Source organism: Hyperolius riggenbachi, chromosome 3 (assembly GCF_040937935.1).
Source record: "Hyperolius riggenbachi isolate aHypRig1 chromosome 3, aHypRig1.pri, whole genome shotgun sequence".
NCBI lineage: Eukaryota > Metazoa > Chordata > Amphibia > Anura > Hyperoliidae > Hyperolius > Hyperolius riggenbachi.
Genome location: NC_090648.1, coordinates 305,931,301 through 305,951,795, shown reverse-complemented (window position 1 = coordinate 305,951,795; position 20,495 = coordinate 305,931,301). Strand labels below are relative to the sequence as shown.

Sequence of the window (20,495 nt, the reverse complement as noted above, 5' to 3'; positions counted from 1 at the left end):
GGTCCCTGTAAAATGCATTTTATACCCTGATTGTATGTATAACCTTGTGCTATGTTCTATAACCGTTTGCTACCTCCCTGTCACCCCTTGTTGCAATGTATGTATCCCTATTTATTGTCCAGCGATGCGTAATATGCGCTTTATAAATACAATTAATAATAATAATTTCTGTGTTTGTATGTTATCAGCTGTTTCATATTTTTTCAGTGTAATTGTGTGGATAAATGGATCTTCCTTTTTTCACAGCACTGCTTTGGTTCATCTAGTAAGTGTTATTTTTCCAGTTCGCATCGGCAAATGTGTGTCTCAAGGTAAAATATTACAGTAAAGGAAGTCAAGCTACATACTGGCTAAGGTAAACAAATGATTTTGACACTATTTCTGTTGATGGCACTTCAGTAATGCTTGGCCAGGGCTCTCTTCCCTATTTGTCTCACAATGCTGTGTAAAGTGTGTGCATATTTTCCACCCCTGTGTAAGAATCTGTAGTTGCTTTGTCCACTGCATCAGCTGTGATCCATCATTTTCTTGTATTGTTAACTGTTGTACTGTTTATTTTGTTTTATTATACTCTGTATTCTGTTGTATACCGCCATGGAAGATACTGGTCCTTTATAAATCACAAATAAAAATAAACTGTAAGGTCTGTTGTTCCAGTACCATCCTTTGGTGTAGCTATTCAGCCAAATAGCTTTTCAAAGCTTTTTGTGTCCCTGAGTAGTTCTGAGTCCATCCCTACCGCACATGAGTGCACTGCTCCCTGTAGGTAAAATGGCTACAGCAGAGGACCGATGGGCTGGACAGCCGAGGAACTGGAAGGCTATATGCTATCCAGACCATTTCTTCTACTACAGTAAGTATCAAACCTAAACTGAATTTTCTCACTTCTCTTATCACTTCCGGTTTATTTAACCTCAGCTCGGGCTATGCCGCACAGGGAGATATCTCAGCCCCTGGTGGGGTGATTTTCATCATGTAAAGTGCTGTGCGCGCAGCTAGCACTTTGCTAGCTGCGCGCACAGCTTGATCGCCGCCGCTCTGCGGTGATCGCCCGCACGCAGCGGCAGAAGAGGGCCCCCCCGCCAGAGCCCTGCGCTGCCCGGACCAATGAGTTCCGGGCAGCGCTATGGGCTGGATCGAGTGCGCCTGACGTCAGGACGTCGGCTGACGTCCATGACGTCATGCCGATCGTCGCCATGGCGACAGGAGAAGCCAAACAGGGGAACGCGTTATATACGCGTTCCCCTGTTTGCTATTGTTGCCGGCGGCCAGAAAGAGAGTTTCCTTGAGAAATATTTTGAAGTAACGCTGGTCCTCATCCATAGCCCCAAACAAACCGAGGTTAGGTTCAAGAAGGACTAATGCCAGGAATACACGGGTTGACCGGCGGCTCGATTAGCCGCTGGATCGACCCCAGCCGCATCACCACTCGTCCGCGCATCGATTACCGCTCGCCCCCACCGGCGCTTCCTTATCAGCACTCGATTCCCTGCCATTGTCCGCAGGCGGGAATCGAGCGGGGGCGGGGGTCGAGCGGCTTGATCGGACCAGCTGAATATTATCAGCTGGTCGATACACGGTACAGAAACGTACCGTGTATCCCCAGCATTAGATATTATCTGGGAGAGGCGATGCAGAACTTAGTTCTAAAAGGAGGCAACCAGTGGACAATACCAATTTAAAAGTAGGAAATCTGCCACATTTAGAGCAGCAGTGAGCAGGCGCCAAAGCAACCTGACTCGGAAATCAATCATGTACATTATTTACCACAAATGCTTTCTAGCTGTACATACTCTTATAAGTCAGATGTGTGTGAGCCATTGAAAGTTATTATTGCTATTTATTATTGCTAAACCAGCCCCACTGTTCCGCACAGTGAAAAAACTCTGCAACCCGGCATGTCAAAAACGTAATATCGAGTCTTCAAAGGACCTCTGTGACCAATTTGCTCATTTCTTCACAGACAAAGTCTCCGCTATAAGGTCCACCATCCAAATTACAGCATCTGAGCCTAATATAGCGCCGAAGATCATTAGCAGAGACAATGTAACACCTTGGTCAAACTTCAAAGAAATTGATGAAGAAGTCACATCAAGCATCCTCCTTCACCTCCGCCTAAATACCTGTGACCTGGATCCTGGCCCAACACAGTTCATGTTGAACTGCCCCGACCTGTTCGTACCGGTATTCCTCAAAATTGTTAACTGTTCCTTAAAATCAGGGATATTTCCTGCTTTACTGAAGGAAGCAATCATCAGGCCTCTCCTCAAAAAACCCTCCCTGGACCCAGATGCAATGACCAGCTACAGACCTGTCTCTAACCTCCCCTTTCTGGGCAAGCTAATTAAATAAAAGCTGTTTACCTCCAGCTAGAAGCCAAAATCCTACAAAACAACAGTTATGACCCATTCCAGTCTGGCTTCAGGAAACACCACAGCACTGAAACTGCCCTCATCCGAATATGCAACCACCTGCTCATGGCAAGAGACAGAGGAGAGTGCTCGATCCTCATACTGCTAGACCTTTCTGCAGCCTTTGATACAGTTGACCATGACATCTTGATAAACAGGCTACAGGAATACTGCGGCATTGATGGCATAGTTCTTCAGTGGTTCCAATCCTTCTTGAGTGGCAGAACCCACAAAGTTTCTATGGGGCCCTTCCTGTCCACCCCTGTATCACTTAAGTATGGGGTGCCCCAGGGCTCAATCCTCTCTCCCCTGCTTTTCATGATTTACATGTTACCGCTTGGAAAACTAATCCAAAAACATGGCCTGACATACCACTGCTATGCAGACGACACCCAACTATATCTTTCCTTCAAGCCTGGTGTGACAGACCCAACTCTAACTATAAACGCCTGCTTACGTGAACTACAGCAATGGATGAATGACAACTGGCTGAAACTAAATGCAGACAAAACTGAAGTCTTTCTGATTGGAGGGCAGAGCATGATAACAAAACAACTTAACTTGCAGTCTTCATCACTGGGAATAGGACGCACGGATCTACACAGCTCTGATCATGTGCGTAGCCTGGGAGTTCTAATTGATGGGAATTTAAACTTCAGAACTCTAATCTCTGCTGTGGTGAAATTATCCTATTTTCACCTGAAGAACATTGCAAAAATCAAGCACCTCATCCCCCCAGAAGATCTGCCAACCTTAGTCCATGCCTTCATCACATCCCGACTGGACTACTGTAATGCTCTCTACACTGGCCTTCCAAAAAAGGTCTACAGCTGATACAGAATACTGCTGCCAGACTGCTAACCAATCAACCCCGTCACTACCACATAACGCCAGTCCTGCACTCCCTTCACTGGCTACCTATAGAATGGAGGGTCCTATTCAAGATCGGCCTACTGACATTTAAATCCCTGAATAATCTGGGCCCTGGATACATGAAAGATATGTTGCAGCTGTGTAGCAATCCCCGCATTCTCAGATCCACAGGTTCTAATAATCTAGTCATACCCAGAGTCCACTTGGAAACTTTTGGTCCCAGAGCCTTCTGTCATGCTGCCCCTACGTTTTGGAACTCCCTACCTCAACAGATCAGGACAGCTCCATCCCTGGCCGTTTTTAAATCCAGACTGAAAACCCACCTGTTCAGTTTGGCATTTGCAGAATTATAACTTTTGTTGTGTGAATACTTCATCCTACTACCAATTACTGAATCTGAGAGAGCCTAAGCGCTTTGTGTCCTATGGGAGAAAAGCGCTATAGAAATGGTATTGTATTGTATTTATAATGGTAAAATGTGATTGAGTCTCAAAGAAAATGGACACAAACCTACAGACTACCTGAAGTAAAAAAAAAAAAAAAAAAAAAGTTGAATGGCACTGCGTATATGTAGTCACATCTGGTACATCCAAAGTGTCTAGAACAGACATTTATATGTGTAGTAGCACCTCCATCTTTCTCCTCATGCTGATGCCTTGCAAGTACACCCTCATTGTGTCTTCCCCTCCAGTATTTTTTCCTCCCCTCCAGCCTTGTGCCCTCCCCTTCATGCAAATGTGCATGTGAAATCCCACAAATGCTCTGTTACAGATAATGGACCGGACTGATGACATTATAAGAGCCACGCTTGTTTTGGTACAGCACTTGGGGAAGAAGTGAGAGGCAGAGCAGAGTGATTATAAAGACGAGAAATATGAGACTTTCAGACCACATTAAGGCCGCATTACATCGCAAACAGTGAGGTACAGTCAAGCATGTAGACCAGGCTTTCTCAACCAGGGTTCCTTGAGGACTCTGCAGGGGTTCCTTGGCATTTTCCCCCATCGTGGGTGAAGTATAATAGAGAACATTATAATAGGTGGTACTGTAGAAAAAGCACTAAATTGGGGGTCAGAATAATAATGAGCACAGTATAATGAGTGGCAGTGTAATAGGGGGTAGTGAAATTAACAGCCTCACCTACTTTTAAAGACCATGCCTCAGGAAAAATAAATGCAGGGGTTCCTCGATATTACAAAATTGTTTGCAGGGGTTCCTTCAGATCGAAAAGTTATTTTCAGGGTTCCTCCAGGGTAAAAAGGTTGAGAAAGGCTGATATAGACAATGCAAAGTATGCTTCCCTGTACCTGTTAATGCGTGTTTAGCAGTAACTCACTGCAGCAGTGCGATACTATAACGCAAATGTTACACCGCAACGCTAACATCGCATTGCGAACGCTGCATAAGCTTATCATTGTAGTGTATCGTTCCGCGTTGCAATATCTCCCTATTGTATTTCCATAGTGTCCCACTGCGAACGCACCCTGAATTAATAACGTGGTTGAACACTGATCACCACATTAATCCTATGTAAAAAAACCTAAGTGTCCCTGTATCATCTTGTCCCTGTGTCCGTGCATTTGTGCTACTGCGCATGTGCAGCACGGACAGCTGTTGGGACAGGAGGACAGAGCCGGGCGGATGGGTGCGCGCGCATGCGCACTGACGTGGCGGCGGTGTGACAGAGACCTAGAGACCGTTTTTAAACGGGCTTAGGTCAACCAGTAGATTTGATATTTTTATACAGTCTAACATTTAATCTATTAAAACAATGTCTCTGGCATTGTTCACACTAGGTTTATGGTGTGCAATTACCCAGAGTGGGTAGCAGTGGACCAATGGACTTGTAGGACAGTCCTATGCCCCATTTACCAAAGTCCATATCCAGTATTTCCACTGGGTTTCCACAGTGGACTAACACAACGGGTATGTTTATGTTCATACAGTGGATGCATTGCCATACTTCTTATATGCAGTAATGGCAAGCATCCACTCTGAATTGTTAATCGAGCATAGTAGTGTATAGAAGGCATTACTCTTGATAGTCTAAAGGCATACTATTCAAATAACTTGAAACATTCTGTGTACAATTGACTCCTGAGAATACAGACAGCCAAAAGACATCTTTAGAAGTCAAAGCAGTTTACAGTTTGGTTTTTCAAAGCTGTAAAGCAAGCAGAGTAGTAGAAAACAGCATGACAGCATTTACTGCATCCATAAAACTATTTATGATTAAGGAGATACAGAAAGCAGCAACTTGTATTATTTTCTTACTTTATGTACATGCAAAAGACACACACCGGTATGCCTGACAGAAGACAAATAATAAAAAACAGATACTTTCTTTTTCATATTATGGTGTGATTTTTCATCCCTCCATTTGTTAAAAGTCATTGATAAAAAAAAGGTTGTCACAGTATGACAACATAATTACCATCTAAAAATACATTTTGCACATACTGGATGAGTGTTAATTGCTTAATGAATGACAAATATGGCTACAAATTGGCATTATAAATACATTAGCCTATATTTTCACATAGCATAGCAGCAGCCTCCTTGAGCATGTAGACATTATCTATTATGCATAATTATGGACTTGTGAACAGTTCACAAAATATCGTACGGCAAATAACTGTGTTTCAGCTGGATCTTCTTTTTCAAAGAGATGTTTCATCACTGTTAAATAATATATCAACAAATAGTCTAGCCTAACTGAGGGAAATGTCAATGTACAGAAGTGTGAATTCTCCATACTAAATAAGAATCCACTCTCGCAGGGGCGTAACTAGAAATCGCTAGGCCCCCCCCCCTGCGAAAATTTGGATGGCTCCCCACCCCTCCAGGAATAGGCGCCAAAGCAGGTGGTTTTGGCGCACAGAGCTCACTGCCAGGTGCCCCCAGTACAGATACCCAGGTATAGGTGCCCTCAGTATAGCCATGTATAGTGCCCCTAGTATAGCTAAGTATAAGTGCCCTTAGTGTATTAGGTATAGGTGCCCATTGTATAGCTAGGTTTAGGTGCCCATAGTATAGCCAGGCATGGGTGCCCCAGGGTCACAGCGCTTGAGGGGAGAGCATTGGCCACCCACTTTATTGGGGAGCGGGCTCTTGCCCTCAGCGCTCTCCCCCCTCCAGCATTAATCAGTGGCAGCAGCGGCGGGCAAGAACACGGACATAACTTCATGCGTTTCTCTGAGGAGGTCCGGTCTCTGTAAGTGCCTCACACTACTTACTGATAAACAAAAGGAAGTAGCGTCAGACGCTTAGAGAGAGGAACCTCCGGCCATATCCTATTCCAGGTGATGTAGCTTTCAGATTTGAGCTACTTATCACCATGTCTTTGCTCGAGGATTACCGGCTAATCCTACTGCCGGTTGCCTTTGTGCAATGGCCGATTGTTAAGGAGCATTACTCAGGTGAAAGCCTAAGCTATGCTTCCATGTTTCGGGTGAAGGGGATCGAGGTTTTGCGCTGTGGTGGTGTCCTTTATCACCATGGCACTGCTCCCTCGCTCCCCAGAGATGGGCGCGCACCCAACAAACGTCCCAGAGCTCCCCTTCGGGCTGTCTGCACATCACTGAAGCCCCCTGCAGCTGAGGCAGGCACCTCTGTCGATTTACCTTCAGCCTCGAACACTGGCCGCCTCTTTACGGAAGTTCCGACACTGTAATTACAGTATCTCAGAGCCCCGGCAAAGCATCTTCGAAGCTCCTGCTCGAGCTTCCCATTGGTCCACTGGACTATTTTGATTGAGGTCCAGACAGTGTTTAGTGAGGTTCAAGAGGATCTAAAATCCAAGAGTGTTTGTGAGTTTGATTGAGTGCTTAAAATGGAAACGGGCAAAGTGAAACAATCTCTTTAATATTAAATGGACTGTATAGTGTTTTAATATTAAATGGACTGTATAGTGTTTTATTTCCATTCTTGTTTTATTTTAGGCTGAGGGCTAAAAGTAGAAAAGTTTATGATATGCATATTAAGGTTATTTTTGGAATGATCTGTTTTGAGTGTAAAGAAAAATTATAAAGCTTGTCAGTATGTAATATTTTGTGGCTACATCAAAAAATGGAAACAAGCACCACTAATGAGATAATTGTAATAGTAACAATACATAAGGTCTAGGCGTGCTAACAGCTAAATAGTCACATTAAACTCAAAAGAAGAAAGTAGCTGTAAAAGCACCACACTGGACCAAAGTGTAGAAATATATCAAAAAGGTACATCTTTATTTCAACATCATGAGGATAATAAAAACATTAAAAACAAGACCATGGGTCTGGGGTCCCCAAATAAAATATATAAATATGTGTAGATATTACCCTAGCACTGTAAATAAGTGACAAAAATGATAATAACACTGCAGTGCTAGGTGCAAACACATACAACTCTCAAGAGTGCTCAAAAATGGAAAAAATCAATGAAAATAAATGAAAATCTATGCTCCAAAATGCATATAATTATATAATAGCATAAGTAATTGATGAAACACAAAGTGCAAAAAATGTGGTTACCAAGAATGGTATTCCATATAAAGTGACACGTGCAAAAAGTCAGTAATCAAAATAAGAACCTCTGTGCAAATGGCAACAACAATGTATTGAATGGTCAATACAGTAGTGGATGCAAAAAATGTGCAAATAGGCAAAATGGAGCGTAGGATATGAAGGGATAAGCAGATACTCACATAGATGTGGCACAAGAGAGAGTTGAGGGGACCCCAGGCGAACGGAACGCCTTAGTGCACCTCGCGGGAAACCGCCCGCTTCATTTGCACAGAGGTTCTTATTTTGATTACTGACTTTTTGCACGTGTCACTTTATATGGAATACCATTCTTGGTAACCACATTTTTTGCACTTTGTGTTTCATCAATTACTTATGCTATTATATAATTATATGCATTTTGGAGCATAGATTTTCATTTATTTTCATAGATTTTTTCCATTTTTGAGCACTCTTGAGAGTTGTATGTGTTTGCACCTAGCACTGCAGTGTTATTATCATTTTTGTCACTTATTTACAGTGCTAGGGTAATATCTACACATATTTATATATTTTATTTGGGGACCCCAGACCCATGGTCTTGTTTTTAATGTTTTTATTATCCTCATGATGTTGAAATAAAGATGTACCTTTTTGATATATTTCTACACTTTGGTCCAGTGTGGTGCTTTTACAGCTACTTTCTTCTTTTGAGTTTAATGTAATATTTTGTGGAACATTTCTAAACTCAGATTTAAGGTTATTGCGTTTAATTTTCTCTATTGAAGCTTTAGATTGTAAATGAATGCAAATTATATTATGGAGTCAAGTTACATGGTTGCAAAGATTTGTGTGTTTTCAAAGAGTATAACAGAAGCGGCAGCATTGTATGTAAGCACTTCTCTTAAAGAGAGTCTGAAGCGAGAATAAATCTCGCTTCAGCTCTTATATATAGCAGGGGCATGTGTGCCCCTGCTAAAACGCCGCTATCCCGCGGCTAAACGGGGATCCCTTACCCCCAAATCCGCTCGAGAAGTCCCGGGGATCACTTCCTGATTGAGGCAGGGCTAATGGCCGCAGCCCTGCCTCACGCGCGTCTGTCAGCGCGTATCTCCGCCTCTCCCCTGCCCCTCTCAGTCTTCCTTTGCTGAGAGGGGCGGGGGAGAGGCGGCGATGCGCCGCTGATAGACGGCGCTGAGAGGCAGGGCTGCAGCCGTTAGCCCTGCCTCAACAGCAGCAAAATCTACGACCAAGTTGGTAGTAGATTTTGCAGGGGGGGGGGGGGTTGGGGGGTAAGGGACCCCCGTTTAGCCGCGGGATAGCGGCGTTTGCTGAATATAAGCACTGAAGCGAGATTTATTCTCACTTCAGTGTCTCTTTAAAGTATATTTCCACCTAAATAGCAAAATATACTGTTGAAATGGGCTACTGTAAATGTACTAAAACGGTTACCTTACATGCCGGCTCTTAGTCAAAGCGACTTATGTGGCCTACAGAGACTCCATATATTCATTGTTAAGTGACCAGTGTACCCATTGTGTTTATATTCTTTGACTATAGTTTGTTTTACATCTTCTACACAATGGAATATCAGTAAAACAGTGAAATTGTTACTCCTTTTTTTCTAGTTATCCATCTGTGCCACTTTAATTAAGTGACATGGTTTCTGTCTGACAGCAGGCAATGCCCTTCTTAATCTAACAGCATCCAGCAGTGAGCAGTTCTCAACTTTCAGTGATGCAACTTGCGTTACCATGGAAACTAAGAGCAGACCATTATCTAACATTCAGAAGTGCTTTATTAGAGGTATACTGGAAGAAAGGTGAAGTTTGGGCAGTTTAAAAACAGACATCCTTGTTAACAGGGACCTAATCTTGGGTTTACAGAATGTTATTATAAGAAATATGGTCTGGCACATTAAAATTGATTGACTCTAGCTCGAACATCATCTGCGTTTGCTGAAATAACTCTTGCTTTGCGGGCATTTGCTGTCACCTTTCCTTTCTAGTTACCTTTTGCCTAATTAAATATAATCAGCTTATAAATAACAATTCTAAAATCAAAGAAAAAGTATTACTCTTGTAATGAAATTAAAGATAGGCAACCACACTTAAAGTCTAATGCCACATGGCTGAGAAGAGAAACCATTCACTGCAAATTTAGTACAGACATTGCTATGATTTTAGGAAGCTTCATAAGTCTAATTGTAGAACAACTGTTGGGGATATCTGGAAGGTAGCAGTAAGTAAAGGCCTGAGCACACTTGTGTGCTACTGTGAATTTTTAAACTGTGCATATCAGTCTGTAACATTGATGTGTTGATGAAAAATTCATGGAAGCAAGTGAGTGTGCTCAGTCCCTAAGAGTGATCAGTCCCAGGGAAGTTGAGGCAGTTCTCCGGGCAGGACATTTTTAATGAGCAGCTTCGGCTCACTGCACAGGTGTAAACTTATTCCTGCAGACACAATATGGCAACGCCGCTCATACATGGCGGGTAGGGAGACCACAAGAACATATCTGACAAGCCCTTGGTTATCAGAGAGTCTTGTGCGCAGAAATGGTGGGGGCGAAGAGGACAAGGGGAGTCTCTGGACAATCCTAGAGGCTTCCCTCTACCTAGGTAAGTATCTATCTGTTAGGTGGAGGCACCCAAAATATATAAAATACCGTAGTTAAAAAAATATTTAAAATGAGAGTTGCAGTGTATGTCCATTTTCAACTGCAACATGCACAGTGTGAATCCACCTTTCGCCTACTTTTACACTATGCACAATGCGTTGTGATAGGTTTATATAAACTAATAATAATTCTTGGAAATATATTTGCGCACTAACCATAAAGTAAATATGATTATTGCGAATTTGCAAAAATATTTTCACAATAGGTTACAATTGTGTTTTACATTTTTGCTTAGGATTTTTGCATTTTGGTTTAGAAAATATTTGCATTCATGTCTCTCGAGTGAGTAATGAAAGCAAAAAAAGTTTGCATCACACAAACGTAACTTTGCAAATTTAGATGTTGACGTTCTGGGAATTCTGACTTTCAATGTGAAATTGCAAAATTATGTTGTGAAAGTCAGAATTCTGTCCACAGACCAGTTATATAATGATAAATGCTATTTTACTCTAAATGTTCTAGAGATATCTTATTCTTGCTGGTCACAAAAATATTCTTTGGGTACAGAACTATTTCTTCTCATATTATTGAGATTTGTTCTATATTATGCATGCTGACTTAATTGGAAAATTCTACTTTTTGAAGGTGCGCTAAACCCATATAAAAAAGACTAAATATTTTTTTTTTCATACATTGTCACCAATTTGAAAACCGTTGTTACATGAGTATATCTAACAGAATAAACCAGGAGACACAGAAGCTAGGCTTGTACAGTGTGAAAAGCAGGTCATGAATCGCAAGCACTGCTTTTAGCACCTCCGTGTTCTAAACGAGGGAAGCGCTTACAATAGCTGGCAAGCAGTAGCAAGGTAAATTCTATAGAGATTTCTGCACCATGTTCCAGAATGCTCGCTTTGTAGAGATGCTAGTCATCACTTTAAATGTGGGATAAAGCATTTTGTTTGCTGTCTTGGGTATTATGTACAACAAGCTAGGAAGATGGTAAATCTTAAAGTGGTCTAAAACTCTGACATAACATTCAATAAAAATGTGTTTTCCTACTTTTTATTACTTATACAGTTATCATATTTGCTTTTGTGCACACCTAATATTGTCTGTTTACAAATTACAAGTTTCCAAAGTGTAGTTTATCTTGCCCTGAAAGCTGGTATTGCATTTTATTCTTTTTCTGTTATAAATGCTTTTTATTATATATTAAAATCCTCTAATGAGCTATTCTGAACACAGTGTGTGCCTGAAGCAGAGACAGTTTCTCAGAGAGTGTGATTTTACATTCCAGTGTTGATACATTTATGTTTAACAAGTAAAAAAGATACTGTTATCTCCAGTTTGGATGCGGATTTGAAGCTGAATAGCAGGAGAAAGTGCTTTGTTTAACCATTTCAGTGATGTTCTGCTAGAATTTTTTTCTGGGATAGTAGCTTTCAAGCTGTGTGGAATCTTTTAGAGCAAAGTAGAAATGCTGGCTTTCAGACCACTTTAATAATGAATACAGAATTGTGGTGTTACATGGTTACCAGGGTGTTATAAGCTATCCAGTTACGTTTTGAAGAACTATAACCACTGGGGTTTTTGTTGAGGGCCAAAAGGAATCCAAAAGTCCCCCTACTGAAAAAAACTATGCAAAGTACATTTTTCATTCTTAAAATAGATGGCATTCCGATTCACAATAGTGAGTTCTAACTGCCATAATGCATCAGTTCAGGACAGTGAATGGATATGAACATTTTTCCTTTATGTCCCTGAAAAGGCAGTTATACTTGCATAAATATTGGTATATAGCATGGCTAGAAACCAGCTTATTAATTTTACAGAGCCATAGAAATCAACTTTCAGACAGTTGTTCAATATGTCCCAGTGTTAGGACTTACGAGAGCAGTATTACAGCATACTTAGTTAACCCTTTTCAGTGCTATGTCGGAGAATGTCCAACATTGGCATTTTACTCCATAGGACCAATGTCGGGTATAGGAAAACTAGAATGCGCTGTTGCTGGATAAAACCCGGCACAGTGTCAGCCCCTATTCCGACACTTTGATTGCCGCTGGGCCCCGTATACTGTACTAAATAATATAAATACGTGGGCATATTTGGGCTGATTACTAATGTCGCTGCTGCCATATGTAATCCGGCCCAACATCATCCTATTTCACAGTTTTCAAACTCCAGTCCTAGAGGGCCATATCCATGCTAGTGTTTAGGATGGACTGAGAAATGGAGAAATGTGTTCTACTTAATCAACCACAGCTTGCCTGATTCCGTCCCATCAATTAATTTAAGCTGTACCTAAAATGTGTGAGGACCTCGTCCCTTGTGGACCGGAGTTCAACATTCCAACCCTACGTGGTTCAAAGTGTCGGACAAAGTCTGACACTTTGATCCTCTCCAGCACCATGCAGCACTGTGTAATAATGAAATTATGCTGGCATGTGTGCAAGGGGTCAGAGCTACAGTGTGTGACTTGGTGCTGGCCCGGCTACTGATGTCGGGTCACCTCTTTGCTCTACTGTGAGGAGCTACAGACCATCTGTGTCCCTGCTGCCCTGCATCCCGATCACCCATGTCTCCCTCTAGCACAACGGAAAAATGAAGTGCTGGTGAGCAAGTGGGTGATCCGGAAACAGGATTGGAAATGGTTAAAGAGACACTGTAACAAGAAAAACGTCCCCTGGGGGGTACTCACCTCGGGATGGGGAAGCCTCAGGATCCTAATGAGGCTTCCCCCTGTCCTCCTCTGTCCCACGGGGGTCTCGCTGCAGCCTTTCAAAGCCGGCCGGACAGATCCGACAACCTGTTCAATATTTACCTTTCCAGGCTCCAGCGGGGACGCTGTTTCGGCTCTTCTGACGGAGATAGGCGGAAATAGCCGATCTCCGTCGGGTCCGCTCTACTGCACAGTCGCCTGCGCAGTAGAGCACAGCCCGACGGAGATCGGCTATTTCCACCTATCTTCGTGGGCAGAGCGGATACTGCACCTGGGCTGGAGCCACGGAGGTAAATATTTACATTGCTGCCGCCCCGGGAGGATTTTCGCCGCCACCGTGGGACCAAGGAGGACGGGGGAAGCCTCAATAGGATCAGGAGGCTTCCCCCACCCGAGGTGAGTACTCCCCAGGGGAGGTTTTTTCGTTACATATTTTCTTTAAGGTAAGGAGATCTAGAACCCTTGGGAGTTGTTTAGATGGCAGAAATGAGCACTATATTTGCAAATAACTTCTATGTTAGAAGGCTAGATTATACTTTTAATTAAGACAGCATACAGTAATTCAGTGAAGGTTTTATACTTACATGCTTGTTATGTGATTCAATGATCCAGAATAAGCATTCAGCTATAGACAGTGACTATCTGCAGACTTGCTAGATTTACATTCCAGGTCAGTGCCCTCTAGTAGTAGTTTACAGTAGGTTTTTTTTTTAGAAGTCCGCCTGCCTAAGAGATACGTAGAGGGCAGACTTCTCTTGCGCAGACTGGCCACGACTGGCTGAAGTTACAGGACCTGGTACAGAAGAGGGAGAAGACTGAGGATGGCGGCGTGGGAGCGATGCGTGCGCATTGGGTTGGAAGAAGCCCCAGGTAAGTATAAAACGTTTAATTCGTCTCTGGTTTCCTTTAAGTCCTTCTGTTTGGAGGGTGTTGAGTCTAAAGACCTAAAACATCTCCCGAACCTTCAGGATTCCATGGCGGTTTGCTGTATTTTCCAAGATGCGTTCTATAGGGCAGATCTCTGTGGCTGTTGGATCTTGGTTGTGAAACTCTCTGTAGTGACGTGATAGTTCATGTTTGGTGAAACCTTTAGGTATATTCCACCCATGCTGGCCCCATCTTCTTCCCAACTGTTGGGATTTACGACCTGCATACTGTAGGCCGCATGGGCATGTTATTAAGTAGATTGCAAAGTCTGTTGAACAATTCTTATGGTTGCAATGCATATCAGGTTTCTTATGATTGATTGATGGTATAGACTTCTCCTTCTTTGATTTTTGAGCAACAGAGGCATTTGTCTGTTCGCACAGTCTTTGTTTAGTGGTTCCAGGGTTGTTCAAGTGGGGTTATAGTTTTTCAATTTGCTTGGTGCAAATTGGTTTGGCTCTGTGGAATACACGCTTGGGCCTCTCACTCAGTTCATGTTTCAGATAGGGATTCTTTAAGAAGAGTGACTAGTGTGTTTTTTTTAGCACATCTCTAGCTGCTACATGATTGTTGGAGAGCCGCATTATGAATGCCATTTCTGGTGATGATTTAGTGACATCTGCCATCTTTTTCTCAAGTAATGAGGGTCTCTGTGTAGATCTAGCCCTTTTTTTATGTGTAGAGGTGTAATTTTAAGAACCTCAATGAATATCTAATGTCAGCACAGACAGCACAGGAACATTCAATCTCTGGAAACACTTATCAAGAACAGATAGAGTGAAAACATATCTGATAAAAGGAGCTGTTACATATTACTTGTCAAGTAGTGTAACAAAGGGCTGATAAGAAATCTCTGCAGATGTTCGGTTGAACTTAAACATCACTGATGAATCACTAGCAACTTTGACTCAACACAATATTTCAAAGATATCACTTATGATTGTTTTATGCTATGTTCTTTCTTCAGCTTTGTTATTTTCATGTTGGGGTTGTGTACATATTCAAAAATACAGAGCTTATCATAGTTACATAGTTATTTTGGTTGAAAAAAGACATACGTCCATCGAGTTCAACCAGTATAAAGTACAACACCAGCCTGCTCCCTCACATATCCCTGTTGATCCAGAGGAAGGCGAAAAAACCCTTACAAGGCATGGTCCAATTAGCCCCTAAAGGGAAAAATTCCTTCCCGACTCCAGATGGCAATCAGTTAAAATCCCTGGATCAACATTAGGCATTACCTAGTAATTGTAGCCATGGATGTCTTTCAATGCAAGGAAAGCATCTAAGCCCCCTTTAAATGCAGGTATAGAGTTTGCCATAACGACTTCCTGTGGCAATGCATTCCACATCTTAATCACTCTTACTGTAAAGAACCCTTTCGTAAATAAATAGCTAAAACGTTTTTACTCCATGCGCAGATCATGTCCTCTAGTCCTTAGAGAAGGCCTAGGGACAAAAAGCTCATCCGCCAAGCTATTATATTGCCCTCTGATGTATTTATACATGTTAATTAGATCCCCTCTAAGGCATCTTTTCTCTAGACTAAATAAACCCAGTTTATCTAACCTTTCTTGATAAGTGAGACCTTCCATCCCACGTATCAATTTTGTTGCTCGTCTCTGCACCTGCTCTAAAACAAAAAAAATCTTTTTTGGAATGTGGTGCCCAGAACTGAATTCCATATTCCAGATGTGGCCTTACTAGAGAGTTAAACAGGGGCAATATTATGCTAGCATCTCGAGTTTTTATTTCCCTTTTAATGCATCCCAAAATTTTGTTAGCTTTAGCTACAGCGGCTTGGCATTGAGTACGATTATTTAACTTGTTGTCAATGAGTACTCATAAGTCCTTCTCCAAGTTTGATGTCCCCAACTGTATCCTATTTATTTTGTATGGTGCTAGACCATTAGTACGTGCAAAATGCATGACTTTACATTTGTCAACATTGAATTTCATCTGCCATGTATGTGCCCATATAGCCATCCTATCCAGATCCTGTTGCAATATGACACTATCTTCCTGAGAGTTGATGATTCTGCACAATTTTGTATCATCTGCAAAAATAGCAACATTGCTCACTACTGCATCTACTAGGTCATTAATAAATAAATTGAAGAGCACTGGACCCAGAACAGACCCCTGTGGGACCCCACTGCTAACAGTCTCCCATTTTGAGTACGATCCATTGACCACAACTCTTGGTTTTCTGTCTATTAGCCAGTTCCCTATCCATGAACACAGACTCTTCCCCAGTCCTTGCATCCTCAACTTTTGCACCAGACTTTTGTGGGGAACAGTGTCGAAGGCCTTTGCAAAGTCCAAGTATATCACATCTACAGCATTCCCAATATCCATATTAGCATTCACTACCTCATAAAAGCTGAGCATGTTAGTCAAACAGGACCTGTCTTTAGTAAACCCATGTTAATGCTGAGAAATAAGATTATTTTCTACTATGAAGTCATGTATAGTATCTCTTAAGGCAGCCATACACTGGTCGATGTGCCATCAGATCGACCAGCTGACAGATCCCTATCTGATCGAATCTGATCAGATAGGGATCGTATGGCTGCCTTTACTGCAAACAGATTGTGAATCGATTTCAGCCTGAAACCGATCACAATCTGTTCAGCTGCTCCTGCCGCCTGTCCCCCCCCCCCGTATACATTACCTGATGCGGGCTCCCGGGCATCTTCTCTGCATCTTCTCATCGCTGCACCCGCTCCATCCCGGCGCTTCCTGTGTCACTCCGTGACCAGGAAGTTCAAATAGAGCGCCCTCTATTTGAACTTCCTGGGTCACTGCAGTGACCCAGGAAGCGCCGGGATGGAGCGGGTGCAGCGCTGAGAAGATGCAGAGAAGACGCCCGGGAGCCCGCATCAGGTAATGTATTTTTCATCGGATCGGCCGCCGCTAGCGACGCGCACTTAACCGCGGGCGATCGAGGGTAATTTCCTGCACGGCGCGATCGACGGACCGATCCGATTTCGGGAGGAAATCGGATCGTCGGCGGCGTTTACCGCGAACGATTGGCAGCAGATTCGATCCCAGGATCGAATCTGCTGTCGAAACTGCCGGGAATCGGGCCAGTGTATGGCCACCTTTAGTAACCCCTCAAATAGTTTGCATACAACTGATGTTAAGCTTACAGGTCTATAATTTCCTGGATCTGATTTTTTGCCCTTCTTAAATAATGGGAAAACGTTGGCTGTACGCCAATCCACTGGGACTCTGCCAGTTGCAAGAGAGTCACAAAAGATAAGATAAAGGGGTTTATCTATAACTGAACTTAATTCCCTTAGGACCCGAGGATGCATGCCATGCGGGCCAGGTGCCTTGTCTATTTTTAATTTATTTAGTCGTGCCTTCACTTCTTCCTGCGTTAAAGGGGCACTATGGCTAAATTCTTCTTATATTCTCATTTAATATCAAATATGTGCAATTGTAGCAATGTGTAAGACTTGTATTATGGCTGAATAAAACTCTGTTTAAATATTGCTTTACCCCAAATCAGTGCTGGAGTCCCGTCGCCAGAGAAAGCTAAGCGACGCTGAACCAGCACATTCCATTCTGCAGGAGGAGGCTGCCTTATCAGTCGTTTCATCTGCAGTTGTAATCTCCCCCTTTGATGTATCGGGAGAGGTTTCACCCAACGTCTAACTGCACATTAGTGCTTTTACAGCTCCTCTGATCTGCCGTACGTCTCAGGACAATGACGTACGGCTCTGATGAAAAAAATGCTCCCAGCTGAGGCCCCCCTTCAGAGAAGCTGGCACAGGCAGGGTCACCACTTGTTGTCAGTTGCCATGGAGACCAGATTCTCTTATGCACAGGATTCCAGCGTCTTGATTCAGCACACGCAAGTGCTGTGTAGCCAGTGTCCTGCGTGTGTCTCTGAAGGGGGGCCTCAGCGGGGAGCATTTTTTAAATCAGAATCATAGGTCATTGTCCTGAGACGTATGGCAGATCAGAGGAGCTGTAACACCACTAATGTGCAATTAGACATTGGGTGAAACCTCTCCCGATACATCAAAGGGGGAGATTACAACTGCAGATGAAATGACTGATAAGGCAGCCTCCTCCTGCAGAATGGAATGTGCTGGTTCAGCGTCGCTTAGCTTTCTCTGGCGACGGGACTCCAGCACTGATTTAGGGTAAAGCAATATTGAAGCAGAGTTTTATTCAGCCACAATACAAGTCTTACACATTGCTACAATTGCACATATTTTATATTAAATCTATATATATAAAATCGGATGTATGTGTGTGTGTGTGTGTGTATGTGTGTATGTGCGTATGTGCCGCGATCACGCGAAAACGGCTTGACCGATTTGAACGAAACTTGGTATACAGATCCCTTACTACCTGGGATGATATGCTCTGGGGGTCTCGTGCCCCCCCTGCACACCTGGGCGGAGCTACAAACAGCAAATCAGATTCCACCCATTCAAGTCAATGGAAAAAATTTAAAAGGCTGCCATTCTCACAGTAAACAAGCCAGAGTCCCCACACTTTGCACAGTTGGTCACTTGGTGACCGAGGTTACAAATCCAGGAAAAGTGGGCGGAGCATAAAACAGCCAATCAAATTTCAGCCATTCATTTTAAATGGGAAAATGTAAACTGCGACCATTCTTAGACTGTTAATCGCAGGGTTCTCAAACTTGCCACAGTTGGTGACTGGGTGAATGTGATTAAGATTCAAGAAAGTGGGTGGAGCCTACAACAGCCAATCAAAATTCACCTATTGATTTTCAAGGGGAATATTTAAACTGCTGCCATTCTTACAACTGTTAATGGCAGACGCTTCAAACTTGCTACAGTCGGTCTTTGGGTGACTGGGGTCAAAATTCACAAAAGGGGCGGGGCCACAAACAACCAATCAGATTTCCTTGGTGGATAAACTGCTTCTATTCACACATTTTTGATGCCAGGAACCTGAAAGCTCACAAACTTGGTCATTGAGTGACTGTGTGTCCAGGTTACAAAAAGTGGGCGGAGCCCAAAACAAATTTTACTAGGAAAATATAAACTGCAGCCATTCTTACACAGTTAATGGCAGTGTTCTCAAACTTTGCACAGTTGGTCACTGGGTGAATGAGATTAAGAATTTGGAAGGTAGGTGGAGCCTACAACAGCCAATCAGAATTCACCTTTCGGTTTTCAAAGGGAATATTTAAGCTGCTACCATTCTTATACTGTTAATAGCAGATGCCTCAAACCTGGTACAGTTGGTCACTGGGTGATTAGCGTTCAAATTCAGAAAGGGGGCGGAGCCACTAACAGACAATCAGATTTGTTTATTTTTCAATGGGAATATACAAAGTATTGATACCAAGGACCCCAAAGCTGATACACTTGATAATTGAGTGACTGTATGTCAAGGTTAGAAATAGTGTGCGGCGCCAACAACTTAATTTTTTACATGGCAGGGTTCCCAAACTTGACCCAATTGGCCACTGGGTGACTGGGATTAATATTCAGAAATGTGGGTGGAGCCTAAAAACAGCCAATCAAAATTTACCTATTGATTTTCAAGGGGGAACATTTACATTGCTACCATTCTTACACTGTTAATGGCAGAGTTCTCAAACCTGATACAGTCAGTTATTGGGTGACTGGGGTCCGAATTCACTAAAGTGGGTGGAGCCACAAACAGCCAATCTGATTTTTTAGATTGATTTTAGCCATTCTGTTATTGGCAGGGTTCTCAAACTTGACACAGTTGGCCACTGGGTGACTGGGACCAATATTTAGGAAAGTGGGTGGAGCCTACAGCAGCCAATCAAAATTAACCTTTTGATTTTCAAGGGGAATATTTACATTGCTCCTATTCATACATTCTTAATGGCAGAGGCATCAAATCTGGTACAGTCAGTCACTGGGAGACTGGGGTTTAAATTCTGAAAAGGGAGTGAGCAAAAACAGCCAATCAGATTTGTTTAATTTCAATGGTAAAATGCAACTTATTGATGCCAAAGACCCCACAGCTCATAAACTTGGTCATTGAGTGACTGTATGTCAAGTTTAGAAATAGTGGGCAGAGCCAAAAACAACTAACTTTTTACATGGGAAAATATAAATTGCAGCTATTCTTACACTATTAATGGCAGGGTTCTCAAACTTGACATAGTTGGTCACTGGGGGACTAGGATTAATATTTGGAAAAGTAGGTGGAGCCTACAAGAGCCAATCAAAATTCACCTATTGATATTCAAGGGGAATATTGAAACTGCTGTCATTCTGACACTGTTAATGGCAGAGGCCTCAAACCTGCTACAGTCGGTCATCAAGTGACTGGGGTTCAAATTCACTAAAGGGGTCGAGCCACAAACAGCCAATCAGATTTGCTTTTTTTGGATAAACTGCTTCCATTCACACAATTTTGATGCCAGGAACCCAAAAGCTCACAAAATTGGTCATTGAGTAGTGACTGTGTGTCAAGGTTACAAAA

The 20,495-nt window shown here is 42.7% G+C and overlaps 1 long non-coding RNA gene across 1 annotated transcript in view; it reads left to right on the top strand.

Annotated features, from left to right (window-relative positions):
* The first annotated feature begins 250 nt into the window (after window positions 1-250).
* Window positions 251-20,495, top strand: part of LOC137563751 (uncharacterized) — a 68,708-nt gene continuing 48,463 nt past the window's right edge. Inside the window, exon 1 of the long non-coding RNA XR_011030427.1 lies at window positions 251-355. This is a non-coding gene — a long non-coding RNA (uncharacterized lncRNA). The remainder of the gene's footprint in view (window positions 356-20,495) is intronic.